We start from the raw sequence: 7,891 nt of genomic DNA on the forward strand, positions 1-7,891 counted from the left end.
AATGAAAAAAAAAAAAAAAAGAAAGAAAGAAATAAACCAGCTACCCAAATACATACCAGTCCTTGTAGATAAACACCTTTTCCAGATTACAGAAGCCTTACCTACACGTACTGGAAAAGCTCATGAGCTGGCCAAAGCCTTACTTCAGGACATAATACCCTTTAGGGGATGCTTGCAGAATGACTAGCGAGCAGCTTTTATTTCCAAAGTTGCAAAAGCTCAAGCTAAGGTCTTAGGAATCACTTATCATCTGTATACCTCACAGAGATCTCAAGCCTCAGGCAAAGTTGGAAGGACAAATCACACCTTGCAAAGATCTTTAGTAAAATTGCACGAGAAAATAAAAAGCAATTGTGTTGAAAACTTGTCAATAGCTCTCATGAGTACATGCATCTCTCTAAGCATGGGTACAAATGACATATGGGCGACTTTTCACCATCTGAATACTCTATGCCTGCCCCAAGACGCAATCTCTCCTAAGTCACATTCAGGGAATGTTCTGCAAGCTTCTTCTAGACTTTGGTCAACAGATGCTTCCTCATCCAAGTACCACCCTATGGAAACCAGCCATTGAGCCTGGAAACTGGACTCTCCTTAAAGACTGGAAAAAGCGAGGGCTGCAAACTCAAGTACAGTCACTCTGGCCAGGGCCCTCTCAAGTCCTTTTGTCTCCTTGCGCACGCATCAAGCGTAAGAGAGTGGGGAGATGGGTGAAAGTTTTGAGGGCAAAGTCAACGTTCGAATCACCTTCAAAGGGCCCAGAACTATAACATACCTGTCAACCTCTGCAGGACCTCAAATCCCTTTTCAAGCACAGTAAGACAAGGTCAACAGCGAAGTATGGCACTCTTGCTCGACACCTTATTTTCATATTTAATTGCTCATCTGATGACTTTTACATTAATTTTTTGTTATGTTATTCATTTTACCAAAACTCATTTTTCTACATTACTGTTATCCCATTACAATCTCCTCTAAGGTTTGTGTAACACCAGGTTCATAACGGCTTTCTATAGCTTTCGTTCTCATCTAAGATGATGAAGATTTTTATTATCTTAGAGATTCACTGTACTGGACTAGTCCATCCTCATTAGGAAAATAACACTATTGTTAAGGTTCCTGAAACTATCACCAAGGTTGAAGCTCTAAGTAATTGCTAGATTTGTCACCACAGTAAGTGCAACAGATCCAAAGGCAAACATATTTCCTTGCCAATTACATTGACGTTCTAAAGCCAGCCAGCCAACTCCAAGATTTCCCCATAACTTGTTCTATGCTGATCACCTCACCCCCTTCATATTCTGCATCCATAACCCAGGTCTATAATTGAATTATCACCTTTAACTCTACATGTGTAGACTGGCTACAAACTCAATATAGGAATCAGAACAATTGTCTAAATGTAAGACAGCAAGCAACACCACTGATAACATAATACAGATTAATCAAATAGGGTATTTCCTCCCCAGTAATTCTCTCCCTAGAAAGGAGAGATATGCTGCAAGTGTGTGCTATAGCACAAAAATGGCACAGATATTGGTTGAATTTTTATTCTGTAAAGAGTACACTTTTTTCTGATCTGTAGTTTCTTTTAGCTTACCATCTTGGGATGCAGCAAGGAGATCTTGTTCATAGAACTACTCCAGTCTTGAGTGTGTAGTTTCTAAGACACTATTATATGGGGCTATTAACCACTTCAGGGGATGTCTTTAGCAGCCCTTATCTTGTTGCTGCAAACCAAATGCTGCAAAATCTAATGTTCGCTCAACTATTATGTGTTCCTCCTGCTTGTAAATGGATTCATAGTAGGATCTCTCTATCTAGCCTTTCAGCACCATCACCAGTGTTAGCACAAACAGGATGGGGAAGCTATCACTTACATTATGGTTTTTTAAAGGAGGATGCATCCTAGGATTTGCTGGCCCCAGTAAACAAAGATTAAATGTTGTCAAAGTTACTATTACTATCGGTTTACCAACTCTTGGCACCAGCAGATAGGAAATAAAAAGATGAATTGCATTGGAAAAATCTGCTATCAGGGACATCTCCAGAATGATGAGAAGCAACAATGTCAATCTAGAGACTAAGGTGGGCCTGATCCAAGTCATGGTCTTCACAATTACATGCTATGCATCAGAGAGCTGGAAAATGCCTAAGAATGATAAAAGAATTGATGCCTTTGAGTTGTGGTGCTGCAGAAGAGTATCGAACATACCATGGCCCACCAAGAAAATAAAAAGGTCTGTCTTGGAGAAGGTGAAACCAAGTTTCTCTTTGGAGGCTAGTATTTTGAAGCTCAGTCTCACTTTGGGCATGTGAAGAAGGACATGCTCAGAAGAGTGGACGGACAGCTCAAGAGAGGAACATCCTGGATGAGATGGATTGATACAGTAACTGGGGCAATGGGGGTAGGTGTGTTGGAGTCAGTGAGACTGGCTCAAGACCGGGCAGGCTTCAGAGCTGTTGTACATAGGATTACTATGAGTCGCAGGTGATTCAACAGCACATAACAACAATTACTACCCTTGCTCATGCAAATGCCAAAGGAGTGTTAGGATTAATTTTGGCTGGTGTAGGAGTAGTTATAAGGATGCTAGCCCCACAGGAAGGTTTTACATCCCATGAGGCTATCCAGGCCAATTTGACCAAGTCCCTAGAAAAGATTGCCTTTTCTATGGGTGAAGCTTTAGGAATAACAGCAACAAAATGTTGAATCCCTTATCTAAGTAGTCATGGACCACAGAATCACCTTGAATTACCTATTTGCTAAGCAAGGAAGGTCTGTGCATAACTAAATACTTGTCATCGTATTTATGTTAACATGTCAGGAAACCTAGAAGTGAACATTAAGAAGAATTTATGACCAAGCCAGATGGCTACAAAGATTCAACCGAAGGAAAGAGCTCATCAAAGAGACATTTTGAACCTTTCTCCTAGCCCTTTGGCTGTCATCATTTTACTCCCCTAGTTTAGGCCATATTTATATAATTACTTGTAAAATTCGTGTCTTCCAGGCTTCGAGCCTTCCACATCATTTTTGATGGTCCTACAAGATTATCACCCCGTGCAAGCCCTGTTATCTCCAGTATGTGACCAGGTATCTTCAGGAACACTAGATGTAGAAGCTAGGACATTTAGGGAGGAAAAAAGAGTAAGGAAATGGAGATTCGGAGCCCCTGAAGGCAGGACAATCTCCAATTCCAGCTAAAGGCTGAATCTTTTCAAAGAGGATATTAGGGACAAGATCAGTGAAATGAAGTTGGGAGGAGGAAAGAATAGGGAAGACTCTGATGGGGGAGAAGAAAAGCCCAAGCTTGGGGCTGAAGAAAAGTGAAAGGCAGAGCAGCTAGCGCCAGACTATCCAATCAGTGCTTAGAAATACACAGATTTTACGTCATCAGGAAGATGCCAGAATCTCAGCAAGCCACACGTGTGCAGTAAAGAAGTAACTTAGTTAGCATTTTAGGCAGCAAAACTCTGATGTCAAGAACTGATCAGAGTGGAAACCTCTAGCAACACCATCTCATTGGTCCAAATGTTACTATCCTTCACTTACATAAAACCAGCCCCAACAGGCTGTAGAAACACCTAACTCCCTCATAACCTGTCGTCTTCACCACCATCTTCCTTTCTGTTGTGACCCATTCTAGAATTTCTCTCTCTGAAATGTACTTCCTCTGTCTTCTAATAAACCAGCTTTACCCTGAATTTTGCTCCTGCCTGCTGTTTTTCCTTTTGGCAAGTTGAATGAAGACCACTTAAAGCAAGTCAGCAAAGGCTTTTTTAAGTGCCCCTGAAATTTCTAAATACCTGCACTCCTAAACACTTTGCATCTTATTTATGTCAACATATCAGGAGACGTAGAAATCAGGTGAAAGCTATTTTAAGAGCCCCTGTGAAGTTGATTGCTAAAGCACCAAGCAAAGGTTTTTATGAGCCCCTGAAATGTCTGTGCACCCTGGTACCTCTGTGGAATCCACTTTCCGGTTGTCTTCCACCTGTCAATTTTTTGACACATCACACATGAGCAGGCAGAGCCTGGCTTACTGTTCCCTCTCCCTGTCTGTAATTACTACTTCTTCCTCTCTGTTAGTTAAGGTTTGGAAGTTCTAGATCTCATTTTTCAACTTTCTGTTTCTTCCAAACAGAAAGGTCACTCACTCGTTGTCGCAGAACTGGGAATTGCACCAGAAGCGGTTGTCCGTCATTTCCCCACAGCCACGGGTGGGTGAGAATTGCCAGGAAGAGGCATTTCCTCTGGGCTAACAGTGTAACTCTATGGACTATACCACAAGTACTAATCATTCTACACCCAGGTGTGTGTTCACTCTGATATTCCTTCTTCCCTTGCTCTGTTTCTGGCACATTTTTTGGTCAGAAAATACACACCGAGATCCCAGATGTTGTTGTTAGGTGCTGTCAAGTTGAGTACGACTCATAGCGACCCTGTTCTATCCTGCACCATCTTCACACTTCCTGACACACAAGAACCCGTTGCAGCAGTCACTGTGTCAAACCACCTGGTTTGAAGGTCGTCCTCTCCTTCACCGACCCTCCACCCTTTCCAAAATTATGTCCCTCTCCAAGGAATAGCACTTCCTAGCAATATGTTCAAAGTATGTGAGGCAAACCCTCATCATTCTTGCCTCCAAAGAGGATGCCAGTTGCACTCTTTCTAAGATATATATGTTTGTCCTCTTGGTCATCCATGGGATGTTCAGTCCTCTTCTTCAACACCACTGCTCAAAGGCATCAATTCTTTTTCCTTCATACTTATTCATTGTCCAGCTCTTGAATGTATAGCAAGTAATCAAAAGGACCATGGCCTGAATCAGAAGCACCTTAGTCCTCAAGCTGACATCATTACTCCTCAATAATTCAGAGAAGTCCCTAACTGTAGATTTTCACAGTGCAATGTGTCTTCTTATTTCCTGACTGCTTGTACCAAGGATGCTAATTGTGGATCCAACGACGAAGCTGTTGACATTTTCAATCTCCTCTCCATCCATCATGATGCTGACTGTTGGTCCAGTGGTAAGAATCTTTATTTTCTTGATATTGAGACAAAATCCATACTGAAGGCTGCATTCCTTGATCTTCTGCAACAAGTGCTTCAAGTTCTCCTTACTTTCAGCAAGTAAGATTGTGTCATCTGCATAACTCCAACCCTGATGCCACATTCCTCTTCATAGAGTCCAGCTTCTCGGACTATATGCTCGGCGTATAGATTGAGCAGTTATGGAGAGAGAATACAACCCTTATCAATTTTAAACCATGCAATGCTCCCCAGCTCTATTCTAACAACAGCGTCCTGATCCAGGAATAGATTCTGTACGAGCAAAATTACATGCTCTGGGATTCCCATTCTTCTCAGTGTCAGCCACAGCTTGTCGTGATCCACACAGTCAAATGCCTCAATAAAGCACAAACAGACATTCTGGTATTCCTTACTTTCAGCCAGGATCCATCTGGCATAAGCAATGATATCCCTGGTGCCACAGCCTCTTCTAAGTCCTGCTTGAACTTCTGACAGTTCTTTATCTATGTACTGTTTGAGCCATTTTTAAATGATTGTCAGCAGTGTTTTGTTTGCATGTGATACCAATGATATTGTTTGATAATTTCCACATTCAGTTTTTTTAATTTTCTTTTTTTCTATATTTTATTAATTTTCATAAACATTTACAGAGATTTTGGGTTTCCATTCATTCATTGTTGCACTATTCTCTCTACCCTCCTCCCAGTTTGTTCTTGTCCAAATGCCACAGTGCTTGTCAAAGCCAGTTCTGATTAATCTTCTTTGTCAGTGTGTCCTTTGCCATTCTCTATCACTCCTCCCTGAGAGAGACTTCACCCTGAGTCATAAGGAAAAGGGGATGGCGTATTCTCTTAGCTACTTCCTGCTGAAAAGGGACGCTGTGGGTTTCAGGGTGAAGATCTTCTCTCACTACTCTAAAGGGCCCCTTTGGCAGTAGGAAACACATAGACTATTATGGAGATTGATTTTGGAATTTAGATGCACTCTTATTGATTGGGCTTGGCCGTACATGTTCATATCCTTGAAGATGTATCATGGGGGTGTTGCACCCTAGAAGACACAAATTTGACTAACAAGTTATAAGTACATGAGTCCAGAAATTATGGAAAAGTAAAAGAAAAGATTCTTTCAATGTTTTACAAACCCTCCCCCAGGTCCCCTCCACCATGTAGCCCTCGCTCTAGACTCCTGTGATGACAGAAATACCTAGTTATATTTCCACATTCAGTTTGATCACTTTTCTTGGGAATGGGAACAAATATGGATCTCTTCCAATCCATTATACTATATCCAATATAATTAATTACCACTGTTCTATGTCTATTATTATGTTATCTTTTCAAGTCCCCATTGAATCCTATTTCTGAAGCCTCCTACCCCCATCTGCCCACTAAACTCTGTTATCCTAGTAGTTCACTTCCTTCCTGTTTTCCTCTCCTTTCCCCTTTCTCTTTCCCCTTTTGGACATTTATACATATCTTACTAATTGTCCTTCTGTTTTTACAATAATGGTCTTATACAGTATTTGTCCTTATGCGACTGAGTTAGTATATTCAGCATTCTGCTCTCTAGACTATCCAAAATGATAGAATATTTTACAAAACTGTTGCTCCAGCGTGCTGCATAGTATTCCATTGTGTGAATGTACTAGAATTTCTCAATCCATTTGTTTGTTGATGGGTGTTTGGGCTATTTTCATTTACTTGCTATTATGAACAGCACTGCTATGAAAATATGTGTTCATATCTCCATTCCTGTCTCAGTGTTGATTTCCTTGGGGAATATTGCTAGTGGTACAATAGCTAGGTCATATGAATTTTCTATGCTCAGCTTTTTAATGTCAGTTATTTATTAAGAAGACTGATGAAATTATGATTAAAGTTGCATTGAATCTATCCATTTGTTGTAGAGGACTGGTAATATTCATAATACTGAATCTTTGAGTCTGAACATGCTTATGTGTTCTTATATTTATCTAGGTCTTTATCTTTCTTAGGACCATTTCTTCACTTTTAACAGAGATTTTGCATATCTTTGAAATTCGCTTCAGAATATCTTGTCGGATTTTATGTTCTTATACATTAATTATTTTTTAAAAAATAACCTAAACATACATTTAAAAGAAAATTCTTTTATTGTGATGGTAGCAAGTTCAGAAAGGAACTCTTTGCCAAAGATGGAACCATTTTAATGGGAGGAAAAAACCCCAGAAAATTAATAAAAAAAAGAAGAAGGAACCAATCTGGGCCATTTGCAATGTTGATGCCAAAGGCTTTTGTACAGAACCCCATGGTCTATTAGACACAGTCAGATATAGTTATTTAAATGAATTAAAATTAAATAAATATAAGTAATAATTCAGTTCCTGAAATGTATCTCACTAACACATTTTAGTACTTGATGGTCACAAGTAGCTTAAACTCTCTCATTGCTGTCTAGTTGTGGAGCTGGACAAGAGTATTGAGCATCCTATTGATTGCCAAGAGAACAAACAGGTTTGTTCTAGAGAGGGTGAAACCACGCTGCTCCTTGCAGACAAGGATTTAGAGCTCCATCTCACATACTCTGGGCATGTGGTCAGGAGGGACCAGTCCTTGGAGAAGGACATCATGCTTGGATGGGTGGACGAACAAAGCAAGAGAGGAAGACCCTGGATAAGACGGATTGACACAGTAATGAGGGTAGGTGTGTCACAGGCAGTGAGATTGGCTCAGGATAGAGCAAGGTTCAGAGCTATTGTGCATAGGGTAGCTAAGAGTCAGAGTTGACTCAGCAGCACATAACAACAACTTAAAGTAATATTTTTTACTAATTTTAAATGCAATATGTATTTTATATATATACTTATATATA

General features: G+C 40.3%; 1 protein-coding gene across 1 annotated transcript in view; it reads left to right on the forward strand.

The window, feature by feature from the left end:
* The window catches only part of CLTCL1 (clathrin, heavy chain-like 1), a 279,619-nt gene that overhangs the window by 65,856 nt on the left and 205,872 nt on the right, over positions 1–7,891 (forward strand). The gene's annotated exons all lie outside the window — the stretch shown is intronic.

This window comes from Elephantulus edwardii, unplaced genomic scaffold (genome assembly GCF_000299155.1).
Source record: "Elephantulus edwardii isolate Elephantulus edwardi_28Jun2011 unplaced genomic scaffold, EleEdw1.0 scaffold00424, whole genome shotgun sequence".
Lineage (NCBI taxonomy): Eukaryota > Metazoa > Chordata > Mammalia > Macroscelidea > Macroscelididae > Elephantulus > Elephantulus edwardii.